General features: G+C 42.1%; 1 long non-coding RNA gene across 4 annotated transcripts in view; it reads left to right on the top strand.

Annotated features, from left to right (window-relative positions):
* LOC308517530 overlaps window positions 1–15,406 on the top strand; it is a 594,900-nt gene that overhangs the window by 106,249 nt on the left and 473,245 nt on the right. For 2 of the 4 annotated variants that reach the window (XR_013995844.1, XR_013995845.1), the window contains one exon: window positions 10,222–11,576. The exons of 1 other annotated variant lie outside the window; for it this stretch is intronic. This is a non-coding gene — a long non-coding RNA (uncharacterized lncRNA). Of the gene's footprint in view, window positions 1–10,221; window positions 11,577–15,406 lie in introns of those variants that run through there. One more of the 4 variants, XR_013995846.1, reaches the window with a different exon arrangement.

The following is a 15,406-nucleotide window of genomic DNA, read 5'->3' as shown; positions in this document are numbered from 1 at the left end:
ACGGCCATTCCACACATGGGTCTCTTCCTAACCTTTGCACCTGTGGTTCCCAGAAGTAAGTTAGTTGCTTTATGATGATTTGGGTTGATGGAATGAATATATTGGACTGGCAGAAATGGAATGCCATCAACCTATCTGGTTCTCAAATAACTTTTATACTCATGCTAGCAGCTCCTTTTATTATTGTTGCTATTTTTTAAGTGACATCAATTTCTACCCTGCTCTGCCTGTGGTTAAGGAGAGGCTCTGGATCAGGACGGTGGAGTGTTCTCAGACTGTGATTTGGTGGCTGCGCCTCCTCCTTGCAGAGCACTCAGCAGCTCGCACTGGGCTGACATCTGGCATTCACAACTCCTGTGAGGCTGGCTTCCCCCTAAATGTGCCCTGAAAGCCTCCCTGCTGTGTCCCTTCTGTGCAAGTGTAAACACATCACAGGAAATGAGCACGTAAAGACCCACTTTTCCTGAAGGAATCGAGGAACCCCCTCACCCAGCTGGAGCGCGGGCTTTGGGGTCCAGCTTCAGGAAATTGGACCAGCCATTTGGGCAGAGGCTGCTGTCTTGTGGCACCTTCCTCCCTTGCTCCCGCTCAACTCCCCGGGTGCGCGGTCCTCAGTTAGCTGGCTGAGGAAAATTGCTCCAGGACCTACAGAATGTGAAGTAAGGGTTGTCTTTCGTCGTAGATTCATTAGTGCAGCTGGATTTAGTTATTTACCATTGTATATTTGGCACTGTCCTTACTGAGGTAGAGGACTCATTTTAAAATGATTGAAGCAGTCTAAAGTTCATCCTAAAAATAAATATATATATTTCTATTTGTTTTACTATGAAGATAAACCATTAACATGATTAGAGAAAATAGGCACATGACAAGGAAGTTAAGACAGCAAAATAAAAGAGGAACACCTTTTTCCTTTCCCTTGCTGTCTTCCCCATCCCGTTTTTTTTTTTGTTTGTTTGTTTGTTTTTTGCTCCAGCCCTAATGGATGCATTTTAAATAAAATCCACACACTCCCTCTGCTCTCTGTCTTCCTGCTACTACAAATAGCTCAGCCCCTCTCTCAGATCCACTTCAAGGAAACACGGGCTTGAATCCCCCAGCCTGGTTTTGTCTGAACTGCTGCACCCTGCAGCACACCCGGGACCCAGTGCTGGAGTGGGGCACCTGGGAGGCGAGGGAGCGAGGAGAGCCACGGCAGCCCAGGGAGTCAGGCGGGCCTGTGTGGGAGCGTGTAGGTGAGCCAGAAGCTAATGAGAAAAATAGGGGGCCGTCGCTAATTTTGATGTGGGGAAATCTGAAAGGCTCTTCTGCATGCCAGGGTATTTGAATATTTGGCAAACAGCTGGCTGGGCTCTGGGAGAGCGCCTCTTGATTCGCCTGCTCAGATGTTCAAAGATAAAATGAGGCAGCCGGCGCGCCAGCACATAGCTCATAGCCTTGCCGTCAGTTTTGAATTTAGATTTGAATTGTGATATCAATGTCATGGTGGCACATGCTTTGAGAAAGTACTTACAGAGAATAATTGAAAGATTCAGTGTGAAGCTTCTGAAAGCCATAATTTAAAGTTCCAGAAGCCTCCATATTACTCTCACCATTAAAATTTAAAGTGACAGAAGCCCAATTATGATAGTTATTTTCTTAAATAAAATCATATTTCTACCCCAAGTGAAAGATTCATTGCTGCTCACTAATCTCTGCCAGGAGATCCCATCTCGGCAGCATCCAGTGTCAGCAGTGAAGATGGTTCGCTTTATCCTGGGGACAATGAGGCGACTGGGGGCGCAGAGCTGGAGGGCCTCCTCGGAGGAGCTGGACTTGCAGGAGGCCGATTTGCATGATAATCACCATCATGGATCCTCTGTGGTGCCAGTCTCCACACTTACCCAAATGCAGTATAACTTTTAATAGCAGCTGAGAAGGCCCAGGAGGGGCCCTAGCACACATTTTGCCAAACCTAAATGATGTCAAAAACTGCTAGTTAAGTGGGTTGTAAAGCTAAATCCCACTGAGGAATGGAGACTTAGAACATAACTTTACAATCTGATTAAAGAAAGAAATACTTGAGAAAGGCTTTAACTTTGGGGACCCTTATAAGATATGAAGCTCTTCCTCTTCTTCTCACAGAAATCTGTTCACCAGAAGAATTTGTTTACCAGAAGGATTTCTGTGGCCATTGAAACCATAACATGGAAATAGATCAGTGGGAATACGGAAACATTTCAGTGCAGAAATTTCTTTATCAGTTACAAGTATGGAGTCAGATTTTTAGACTATGAATCTTTCCAATTTCTCTGGTCCATTTGGTTTTCCACTATCCTGCATGGTGATTTGGGGACTATTGTGTGATGGTAGCCAGAATTGCAATGAAAAAGTGCACAGGGCCAGTCAAGCTTAAACTTTATTCCTCAGAGCTCCCGGGGACAAAGGAGCATGTGAATCAACTAATGTTATGATGCACGATGGTGAATGAGACAGAGTACATATACATCAATACTAATCTAAGCAATGTCTTATAAATAATAAATCATGTAATTTCTCAAAAGTATCACACTGTGATAAAACATTTACAAGTAGGTTTTGGGTTTGCTGTTTTGTCATGACTTTAGCACAGCCAGCCCCGTGGCAGTTTGCAAGTCTAAATTTTGTTGTCTGGCATTAGCCCCAGAATCTCTCTCCACTTTTCTTGCAAAACTGATCCTATGATATGAACTCAACTTCCTTTCCTTCATCCTTGCCTCGAATCACATGGCTTTCCCTCTTCCTTCCATTTTATTCACATCTCAGTGACAGGTATCCCCCTTCTCTCGTGGCCTGTATTCCATCGCTGTGCCCAGACTCTCGCTGGAAATCATGATGTCCCTTCCACTTGCCATATTCAACATTTTTTGGCCTCTTCCTGAAAAAATCCTTCCCCAAATTCCCTACTCTGTTTCCTTCTTTTAATTCTTCTTGAGTTGTCTACTTTCTTGCCTCTTCCTTTTCACCATTTACTCTTTAACCTGTTGCAATCTAGACTCAGCCACCACTGACACTACCGTCACAGGCAAAGTCTACACTCCTATTTCACAGACCACTTTCTGCCCTACAGGGAGAGGGACTTACATAACTGACACATGTGGAGTGAATAAGTGGGCCAGCTCAGCTTACCGCCACCTTCTTTTTACCCAGAGGAGGGCCTAGCTATGGAGAGCCCACAGTTTCCCTGAGTCTGGGAAGACCCCCCCCTCGCATGAGCCTGGCTGTGGAGATGGCTTGAGTTGATGGTTTTTCAGTGGTCGCCAACCTTTTAGACCTCACAGACTACCAGTGGTCCGGGGACCACCGGTTGGCGACTGCTGGAGTGAGCTTGGTCTGACTTTCACAATAAGCTGCTTCCTCTACTCTGGTCTCAGTTAGTAATCAAGGTTATACTTTAGCCTCTCATCTCTTTTATTTTTGTATTCTTAACTTTTTCAGAACCCAGGAGAGGAAGGGGGGTTCTCAATTTTGGGGAATTGCTTGGAAACCTAAATAGATACAATAGTGTATACAAAGCAAAAAGTTAAAGTCCTCTCTTCCAAATCTTACTTCCCAGAGGCTTGATTCCTCTCTCTCTCTCTCTCTCTCTCTCTCTCTCTCTCTCTCTCTCTCTCTCTCTCTCTCTCCTTTCTCCCTCCGTCCCTCCCTCCCTTGAGAGGACATAGCAAAAAGGTGGCTGTCAGCCAGGAAGGGGACCCTCACCAAGAAATGAATCTGCTCTCATCTTGATCAGCCTGCAGAATTGTGAGAAATAAATGCTTGTTGACTTAAATCTGGTTCCACCACCTACCCACAGGGCACCAGGCCTAAAACATTAGTTGGGCTCCCTCCACCTCGATTGTTTTGCTTGTATCCCAAGGCTACTTCCCTTGTAGAGAGGCCGTGGTAGCTCATTTACAAGTTGACCTAAGGACAAGAAGAAACCTCCATGCAATCTGACTGAGCTGTGGGATCCTGACTGCTTTAAGTAGGCCCCCCCAACACCCCTCGGAGGCTGGTAGAATTTGTGTGGAATCTGCTACACTGTGAAGACCTGTGTGGGAAAACCCACACTGTGTGTCGGGGACTTGGCTCTGGCAGCAGATATGTGCCTGACCTACACACTTGTACATTCTCCTCACTCAGGGTACACATGGACGCACATCTTCATTAGAAACCAGTACAGACTGAGTGGCAAGGGGGGCCGTGATAAACAGCCAGGAATTTCAACACAACGTGCACATTTAGACAGCACTGCAGAAAGGACCGGGCAGTCTGGCTCTGTTAGATCCTTTTGCTGCTGACCAAGCGATTTGAAATGGACTTTTAATTATTATTGCCCATTTGCTATGGCTATATTCCTTAATATGAACATCTGATTAGGATTAATTTTCTTTAATTGATGAATAGATCACTAAACTTGTAGGATTGAATTTGTTGTCATATATTGGCATCTCTACTATATTGTTGTATTGGCATATGTTATGTGTTATTTTTATTTTGCTGGAGTACAAATTACAGGCACTTCTTATCTGTTTTAGTTTTGAGGTTACTCCTCTTCCTCCCTTTACCATTGAATGGCTTTTTAGATTTGTTAATAGAGATAGAGCAGGTCTAAGTGACTATTAAACTCTTTGTTATATACAGTGAAACCCATTAACACGGACCTCACTAAATTTGGGAATTTATGATAATGAGGGCAGGGCCTGGGTTAAAGTTTACTTTTGCATTGTCTCTGAAGGAAAGCTTTTCTGGGTTAACACATAGTATAAATACAATTACAGGGGGGTGGGGGTGGCACTATTACTTTCAAAGCAGTCTTTTCAAGCACTCCAGGGAAAGGCCTTGCAGGAGGGGGAGAGAGTGGTGTGCAGAATGCACGGTGCGGACCGTGCCGCTCACCAGCGATGTGACCTTGGACAAATGACTCAGCTTCTCTGAGAACCTTTCCTCATCTGCAAAATGAAGACAGCAATCTAATTTATGGGGTTGCTGTGAGGGTTACATTTAATGTGTCGAAAGTGCCTGGTATGAGTATGTACTTCATAAATGGCAGATAATTATTACCTACCTAAAGTAGCTAATTTCAACTTCTCATTTTTTCACTAAAGCAAGGTTCTTTAATGCTTTAGAGTTTTGTTAACCTGATCTGAAATATTGCTTTACTATTATTTCTGATTGAAGGAAGACCTAGCAGTTTGGTGTGGTAGAGAAAATCATGCATATACTTCAGAGTCAGACTCAGGTTTGAAAGTAATTCTATCACTCATTAGCTACATGGCCTTAAGCAAGTTACACAATGTTGCTCAGGTTTTATTTTTTAATTTGTGAAAATGAGATGATAACACCTCCTGGACTTTCATGAGGACTCAATGAGATAATGGGTGTAAAGTGGTCAGCCCGGTGATTTTCATGTAGTATCTCTCAAACATCAGATGTTGCTGCTATCGTGATCTTTTTGACAGTAGCCCACACTCAAGACTTTTCATTAATTCAAACTTGTCTTCTTCAGTTCGCCTAATTAATGAATTTTACTCTAGATGTAATCTTCATCCTGATGAGAATTTTAAATACGTAAGTAAAAAATTAGAGAGAAGCAAAATGGCTATATAGATAGGTAGAGTAAAAGAGGGAAAAGTAATATTTTAAAAGTGGAAGCACAAGGCATTAAGTTAGACTTAAATTACTGAATAGTAAAATTTGTGCATAATCTTTGTCCTTTATGAAAGATCTTTATATTAGCCAGGAAGAAATAGAGCTGTATGTATACAAAGCAGAAAGTATAGAGTGGGACCAACTCATATCATTCATTGAAGAGGGAAGCAGTAAGTTTATGTTCAACTTTATTTTCATCTTGTTGCTTTCCCCTGTGTTTCATAGGCTGTATGGATGAGAAATTTAAGCACTATCATGTCCTGCATAGAGACTATAATCTCTCCTCCCCTAATGACAGGCTTACACAGTTTGTCAGAATCCATCACCTCACTAGATCAGACTGTATTACTTTGATGACTGGCAAATGGGTGCCACTTGTGAAATGAAAGCAACCAGGTGTGTATGTGTGTTTATTAAGTACTCTTCAATAGGAGGAATGTGTTTTACTGAAAACTCACTCCTATTATTTTTGTAGAAGCAAGAAGTGCTCATCTTCCTTTGGGAAGACGTAAGAATTATTTTTCAGGAGCTTCTGAGCTAGGATAATACCAATTCACAACCATAAATATGTTATAAAACCAGTTTTTTCATAATATGCATGCATAAATGGAACCTTGTGATAAAAACCAGAGGGGACAGAACCAATAATGTTGGGGTTGTGTGCCTTTGACTTTCCAGGGCTGCCCAATTTAAGCAGATTGTTTTTAAAAGTAAAGTCAGTTCTTTAAATTGACAGCCAATGGTTTAACATATAAGAATTTTCATATAAGTAAATTCACAAGTCAGACAAAACCTTTTGTTAGATCATGTTTTCTAAGATTTGGGTCAGGAAAATGTCACATCTCGAATGCACAACATATTGATTAGTTGTATTTCAATGTGTAGTTTTTTGGAAGTACTTAATGGTTAGTTGTTAAAGTATGACATTATTTTTCTAGATCAGTATATCAACAGAAATAGCTAGAATAACTAATTTTTATTATATGCAGATCTGTGCTAGAAGCTGGGGATATAATGGGAAGCAAAAGAAAAAAAGACAGTCTTATTTGCTAACAACAACCTGTTAAGTAGGTATAAAAAAAAGAAACAAGTTCATAGAGTTTAAATAATTTGTTCAATGTTGGAATAGTTAGTAAGAGCTAGAATTATAATGCAATATTTGTTACAGCAGCCTAACCTATATCCAGGTTAAGAGATTCTAAAATACAGTGGTTGAAACAAGTTAGAGGGAGCTCCCTGACAAAGTGGAGTATATCAGCTCCAACTGCTTATGCTTAGACTGCTGGGTAAGGGAGAAAGAAACTTCCATCTTACTACCTTCTGATTGCCTCATTCATATGTCTAAAGATATATAAGAATTCTCTTTAATATTTTTTTTAAAAAATTGATTTTAGAGAGAGAGGAGGGGGAGGAAGAGAGAGAGAAATCGATGTGAGAAAGAGAAATTGATGTGAGAAAGAAACCATGATCAGCTGCCTCCTGCCTGCCTTCTACTTGGGATCGAGCCCACAACTCAGGCATGTGCCTTGACCGGGAATCAAACCAGTGACCTTTTGGTGTACAGGACTATGCTCAACCAACTGAGCCACACCAGTCAGGACATAAGTATTCTCTTTAAAGGCATTCCCTAGATGTTGGACTTTTAACTTCTACTCACATCCTGCCAGCCATACTAGCTGCCAGGAAGGCCTGGAAATATACTCTTTGTGGCCATTTACTTCTCAAAATTCAGGAGTTCTATTAATAAAGGAGAAGGGGAGATGGGGAAAATTGTCAGTGTCTGCATCACATGCTAATTAAGGGCATTGTTTCAAAGTGAAGTTTTGGCCACAGACTTGGACAAGTGACAGATAATCTTATGACTTCAGGATATCCTACATTCAGTATTTACTTCTTTTCAAGTAGTACATCAAAGTTATGTACATATGTATATAGTGTGTATCTACACTAATAAAAGAGAAATATGCAAATTAACTGTCCCTTCTAGATGCCCACAGCCATGGCCACCAGCCAATCAGGAGTGAGTATGCAAATTAGTGGGACAAAGATGGTGGCAGCCACTGAGCCAGCCAGAGCAGGCAGGAGGCTTGGGTCACCCAGGCGACAAAGGAAGCCAAGCTTCCCACCCACCTGGGCCGGTGCTGAAGGAAGGGAGTGGAGTAAGGGTAGAGAGAAGATGGAAGTGGGACTTTGCTCTCTCAGTGTGACATAGAAGTACAGAGAAGCAATCCAAAAGGAGAACCCCAAGAGACAAACTCCAAACAGAGCACATCCTTCAGAAGCCAAAACTTGAACCTTTCCTCTCATTATAACAAAAGCCGTATTCCTTTTAACAAGGTTTAGTTTGAATCCAGTAACTTGATTCAGCCACTTCCATGGGGGTGGGTTGGGGAGTGGAGTAAAGGTAGAGAGAAGATGGAAGTGGAACTTTGCTCTCTCAGTATAGGTCAATAGCATGCACAGGATATGACTTTTCTCCAAGTCCTCAGAGAACTAGCAGTCTGTCTGCAGAGCTAATATCTATGAAAACATTTAGTGAAAACCAAGTGCTTAAACCGTGTGATATTGATTACTCCAGAGGAATCCAGATAAGGGATAAGTCAATGAGGATTTGTTTCTTGGAGAATGCTTCTTAGATCATGTCACAACTGAGGTGATTAAGAAGGCAGAGCTAAATAAGAAGGTAGAAGGGACGAACAAAGATTCTGAATGAGCTGAGAGGGCAGTGGAGACTTGATCTTGGAGACTAGGAAATGTAGTGGAATGCTTCAAAAACATTATAGTGTTAGAGTTTGTCTGGGTTGGGAAGAATATCTCAGCAACATAGGCTGTCAGAGGGCAGGGGGAAGTCAAGATTAAGTGTATCAGAGTTTGGTAGCCTGGCTGCACTAGGGTTGGCCAGCAAACCAGTCCTCAGTGACCAAGAGGATGTGATGACCTTGAGAGTGGTTCAGGGAAAGTGTTGGAGGAGATCCAATTCAGGAGGTTTGGGCAAGTAGAACAGGTGAGATTCAGAGTCAGGAATGGTGGTGTCAGGAATGGCAGTGGGGATTCTGATCCCAGCCAGCAGCAGGAGTCCTGGAATAGAATCTGGGGTCCTAACACTATAATATTCTGAAGATTGGGCCAATACGTTGGAGTTAGTAGGGAAATAGAGGGAGAAAGCGTAATGAAGGAGTGTGGAGCACATTCAGTGTATTTGTAGTGCCAAAGGAACTCCAGTCGTGCTATCTGGCGGGCTGAGGTGGTTGCTCCTTTGCCTGCCTGGTAAAGGTGGGCCGAAGGTCACAGCTACTCTGAGCCTCTTCAGTGGAGACTGCCATAGGGCAGGACAGGAGCTCAGAGGGGTCCTGGGGTGAATGTTGGAAGTGGAGGCCCAGGGGAAACAGCATCACTTGGAAGGAGTTGATACCACGGCTGAGGAGATCTAGGAACAGCGAGGGGGCTGCCACATTCCAGGGTGAGAAGAACCAGGTCTGACAAAGGAAGTGGGGTGTCGGGGGGGCGGGGAGGGGAACTTAGTAGAAGTTAGAAGAAGGGACTGCTAAAAACATTTCAAATGAAGAGGTAACATGCTTTAGTGACAAGTTTGAGATAATGGATAAAACCTAAAATGATTCCAGGTGGATTTTAAATGTCCATGTAGTATGGCATTTTTGCTCATGGGCTAAAGGGCATTATAAACACATATGCAATTGCTTTTGGCCTATTTTTTTAAAACCCAAATAAATAAAGTAAATTAGTAAATAAATTGTGTTAAGGCTAAGCTTACCTATGTGTTTGCTGGCTTTACCTCTCACTGCTATGGGTCTGCTTGGAACATTTCAGAGATGTGAATAAATAGAAATGTTTCTTGCAAAGGTGTCTGTCATTCCTGGTCTACAATAGTGTTACTAATATACATGTACATGGATATGCACACGGATATGCCTAAGGTGGAACCTACCTGGGCCCTAGCATGCTGCTCTCATGGTGGCGGGGGCTTTGCCCCCACTGGGGTTGGTGTTGGCAGTGTTTGTACCTGCCTTTTACCCACCTGGTTAGCTCAGAGCCTTTGCCGAGGAAAGCGTGCTCCTGCCCGGCCAGATCGCGTCATCACAGGCTTCTCCATCGGCAGCTGTTGCTTCCCAGCCATCCACTTTGGTGCTAAACGATGGGACCCAGGCAGGGACTTTAGTCACGAAGGCGTAGGTCTTGGGACCTCAGGAGGGATTTTATTCCTGTTTATCAAGGCAAGGAAGAAATGACAGAAACTGCTCGGGTAGGGAAACCTTATTTTCGAAATGCACAGACATGTGGTGTTTCTGGTTTTGTGACACGTGGATCTACACCTGGAGGTGGCATGGATTTGAAAGTCATTATTTAAGGTAAGGAAAGAACACTTTAAACAGCATTAAAGTTTAATCCTGTTCAAACTTTTATTTACCATAAAAGAGCCTGTAGTTTTGTTGTGTTTTTGAACTGTTGAGCTAAATAATTTTAGTGATCAGCAAAAGACCAGTCATTGTAGTTGTGAGAAGTTGTTTTATAAAGGCTTGGATTAATAATGTGTTTGCGTTTTGTTCACAGATGTACTATCTGTGGGACAGGGACAGGCTGAGCATCCGCTTCACTAAGTACCTGCTTCACATCACCTTTCACATTTTCTAGAAAAACAGCCGTTGGAGAATCAACATGCTCCCTTCAACAAAAATGGAAACAAGTGAAGACCCTAAGAATGCCACCGCTGCCAGCAGTTAATGATGCTGGGGCTATGCACGCAAGCTTCAGCAAAGAAAGTTTTCAAGACAGTGTGTGCCTCACTAGCCAGAAATCAGGAAATTTCGTCTCAGTTGCTCCTTAAATCAGCGCAACCCTTCCAAATGAACATGAATTGAAACATGCATTGGCTTTTCAATTTAATTGAGTAATTACTACATGTGAATCACTATACGGAGCAGGAGAAGGAACATGAGAGAGGGAAGGAGACAAATAAGATGTGGTCCCTGCCGTCCATAGATTTATTCGTTTCAATGAACATTTTTTTGTGTGCCTTCTGTTCTTACTAAGTGTGTCTCTAAGACAGGAAACAAATGGAAGAGTATATTTCTCTGAGTATTTTAAGTTCCTTTAATAAAAAACAAAACAAAACTTCTAATGTGAACAATTCAGGACATCTTAATTCCATTTCTTTTTGGACCTTAATTCCATTTCTTTTTGGACTTCTGATAGGTAGGATCCTTTTTGTTGATTTCAAAAATGTTCTGTAGACTTTAGAGATATCAACACATTATAGTTGGAGTTAACTTGAATTAAATTCCTTTTTCCCTGTAGGTGTAGAGTGTCTGTTGGAAAACTATATTATGTTTGTACATCGGTGGGGAGTGGGGTGACGGAATCACATCTGTTTCAATAGGCCTCTACCTTGAATGCCTAGGGGCCTGCCGTCCTGAGTGAATTATTAGCAGGGAGGAGGGGAAGGTTTGGATCAAGCTTGGGGTCCTTACTCATGGACCCAAGACAGGGCAGGACAGGAGCCAAACAGACCTGGAAAATGGCTGTGTGTGAAAATTTGGCTATTTCAGTATTCATGGTGTTGTCCTCTATGTTCTGTAAGTTGAGTGACTATATACGTTTTCCAAAAAATTAGTTCTGATCTGGGAGTAAGTCATGATTTTTCCAGTGTTGAGACACTAATATGATTGTTGACACTAGACATTTTATGTTGTGTCTGTGACACATTTTGTTACGTATGCGCCAACAATCGACATGTCTTTGTCTTGAGAGTGTCCATCTGAATTGAAAATGTGCCAGCGTTTTAACATTATCAACAGACTTCTTAATTAAGCTGCCAGTACACACTGCCAATAGTACTGTGTGTGTCTGAGAAATGAATTGTGTAACTGCTGTTTCCCTCTTGTTCAATAAATAATGCTACTCCACAGAAAATTGATTTAAAGTGTTCTTTGAGTGGGGTATTATATTGTTCCCTAAAGAATTTGATGAGAATTCTCATATAATCCCTTTTTATTTAATTTCTGAAAACTTTCATTTTGCTTCTCAGTAAAGGAGTATTCTAATTTGACCAACAACTTTAGTTATATGATTCACCTTTAGTAGGATGAATCACCCAGCTCCCAAACCCTGGTGATATTGTATGTTTGTTACGTCACTTTAAATTTGCCTGAAGTAGCTTTCAATAATCTGAGTTATGAACTTGTTTTGCACTAAATTGTAGATATTTATTTTTTTGTCCTGGGAGTTTTGTTAGAAGTAACATCTCTGTATTCCTGGTGCCTAGCACAGTGCCTGGTGCATAGCAGGTATGTGTTCAGTTAACACTTGGTAACCAAGGTGTGTAAAGTAGCCTTTTTATCTACGGTTCATCAGGCTCTATAAAAGATAGAACAGTCTTGCTAACAGAGTAAGCTTGCTGTTGGTTTGTAGTTTATCATCTGATACTTTATATATAGTCTAGTCCTCTACATTGGACCTCTTAGCTGCAGTTTTGGACTCAGCAGCTCAGCCCTATGATTTGTACCAACAGCCACTGCTTCCCTGGTCCTTGTCACACAGGGGCAGGTCCTGAGGGCTGTCCCACCTCTCCGATGGCTTGTTCATCAATGGAAGGGCAATCACTCCATTCACAGGGCACTCACGATGCTCCAGGCACTGAGCTAAGTGCCTTACACATATCCTATCATTAATTATTTCACTTAAACCTCACAACAACCACTTGAAGTATTACCCACTGCAGTGATATGTATCTTGTTTTAATCATGGGGATGTAAATCCAGATCTCTTAGATCCCAAAGCCTGAATTATTAACCCCTACTCTCTGGAGAAATTTCCAGTGCCAGGTGGTGTGTGGGGGCAGCTCACATCTGGATGTAGTCCAGATTCACTGCATTTAGTTTCTCAAACAGCAAACTGTCTAACAGATAAAACCCAGCAAATCACAATTGCTTTAAGGATGGGGAAAGCAGAGCAATTGAGGGAAAGCAAAGTTGGAACAAACCAGTTGAATCAAACCTTTAGCCTTTACCTCAGAGTGTTTGTTTGATTTTTTTTTTTTTTACTTTCTTTTTTTAACATGGCCTGACACCATGTGATAAATCAAAGCCTGACGTAATTGACCCAGAATTGATCCCTGAATGTCTTTTGGGGGAACATGCTTTAAATCTGGTTGTTGATTCTGAGGAATAATTGCCACCCTGGAAAGGTAATTACATATGCCATTGTTTATACACATAATAGGCTCAGAACGCATGTTCTGCAAAGAGGAGAAGAGAACCCTGCTCACACATTAGGGGTGTGTGGTCTGTATTGTGTTAGAATGCCACAAATAGCATTTGAACTGCTCCCGATTACTGCTGATGTCCTCATGTGCGTGCGTGTGTGTGCGTGTGTGTGTGCACGCACATACACATGTGTAAGAGAGAGGCTGGCAGTGAGGAAGGGGATGGGCCACGGGAGGCTGCATGTTGCGCTGAAAGGGTAGTGATTTGCTTTTCCTAATGCTTTAGTTTGCCAAAACATCTTCTGGATCTGATTCACTTAGTCTGGTCTGGTAAAAAGACTGTTTCTGTCCTGCTTGGCATATGCTTATTAATGAGTTCTCATATTTCTTTCCATCAAGGGCTGTTTACTTTGTGGAAATATAAAGTGAGAATCGTCCTCCGCAACATCCTCCTAAATGCCCTGGTTTTGACCACCCCTTTAAGTAAACCAAGCCGTCAGCGAAAATGGTAGCGAGTGCCTCTCTTCTCCCTCGCTGTGCGTTCTGGTAAAACATAAATGGGATTTAGACCACAAATGACCAGTGAAAGCACTTCATGCCTTTTCCTTTAGCCATAAGACAGCAGTTATCCTAAGTAAATACAACAAACAGGCTATTTTGTGGTAGTCTAACCCTAGCAACATGTACATATCTATTTAAATCACAGCCTCATAAACACAAAATCATGACTCTTTAGAGTGCTGTGCCATGAAAGAAATAGATATGTATTCCAATGTGGAACCGAGCATTGTTTGAGGCTGAAGCAATTCATCCGGGCTGCTTCTGCCGCAGTGTCCGGCAAATTGCATGACCTGCTTGTTGGGCTTGACAACAGGGCTTTACCTAACAAAGGCCTCGCAGCTCCGGGCAGCCGTGGAATGTCAGAACGAGCACATTTCACACACAGATGTGCAGCCATAATAGCCCGTCAGAAGATGCATGTGGCCGGGTGCAGAGGATGGGGGCTGGGAGCTGGCATCACATGGCCTGTGAGTGTGCAGGTTGAGGGCCAGCGGGAGGGGGAGGCCAACAGTTAGCAGTAGGGACATGGCCCCACTGACCACATTTAATCAGCCCTCTGTAAACAATTCAACATTTTCATTGTTCTCTAAAAACTAATAAAGAGAAACAAGCACTTTTCATTCATCTTGAAGTAATTTTCTGTCAGGTTGGAGCCCCTCGTGGCCTCCAGCTCATGCAATGCTAGCTGTGTGATACAACAACGATTGCAATTTATTTTACAAACTCTGGTCATTCACATGTCAGTTAGTGTTCACCAAGCCGGCATCTGAAATTGTGCAGTTAACGAGTTTTACAACATTTCTATCAAGAGAAACTGTTTAGCATAACTGACTCTTAAGGAGTTATTATACCTCTAAAAATCCATTTTAAGGGGCATTATTTAAATAAAATAGAAAAACGGTTCACTGCCTTTTAAAGGGGCTGCAAAAAAAGTCCATCAGCTCCTGCGCCGTAATCCTCAGCTTAAAGCACTCTTGAGAGTACTTCTGGGAATTGTCAGCATAATGAAATGTTTTGTGAAATGTCCAGATAGATTCCTCTGCTCAACAATTTTACTGCGCCATATTTATTTTCCTTCCCGTTTTTAAAGAAGCGAATTACTTTTTGAGAGGATGACTCTATGCTGTGCAGATGAACTGAGCACATTATTACCCAGGTTGCAGCAGAAGGGATGGTCCTGTCTGCAGTGCCATCTCATGCATCTGCAGAAGGGTAAGGACGCTGTCCCCACTTCGTGCTTCAGCTCCAAAAGTTAAGTCATGAGGAGGCTTATGGAGTTTCACATGTTCCCCAGACTTTTAGACAACTTTGGTACACAATAGTGCTAATAATACTTTCTTTAAACTTTACAGAAAGGACCCTGTTTTCTTCCCCTAAATAAATAAATACAGGAAAACCAATACACATGTACATCGGCACATGCGTGATGATGCATAGTGTTTGAGTGGCCCCTTTCAATAGGAGATGCTAGTAAACATGTTACTTAAAGAAGAATAGATTCCTCACATTAATGGAGATGGCCAATGACCCCAAACCAATTAATGGCTAGAATCCATAATGGAGCACTCTATGGCATAGCAGCAAGTTCATTTAGTAAATTATATTACCTGGCAGAAGTGGAAGCCACCACTTGTAATGTGAATGGTCTAATGGTTCTTTCTACTATGAGCAAGATCAAGAGAAAAATTATGTCCCGCTGTAACGGAGTTACTTCATATCCTTAGGAGGTGTATCTATAACATGGCACATTTTCATTTTGCCACAAACAGTCCCCTAATTTCTTAGACTGATATTTGTGCACACGACTGTAATTTTCTGAGGGAGACAGGAAGGTGTTCTTGTGCCTGTTAGCTGTATCTGCCCATAAGAGGCACAGTAACATCCGTGAACCAAATACAATTTGACATAATTCATGCCTTTATTACCTCCTACGGAATGGTATTATTTCATGCTGGCACATTAATGTTTCCAGCA

Source organism: Myotis nattereri (genome assembly GCF_964212035.1).
Source record: "Myotis nattereri genome assembly, chromosome: 4".
Lineage (NCBI taxonomy): Eukaryota > Metazoa > Chordata > Mammalia > Chiroptera > Vespertilionidae > Myotis > Myotis nattereri.
Note: the sequence above shows the minus strand (reverse complement) of the source record. Positions and strands in the feature narration are given on the sequence as shown.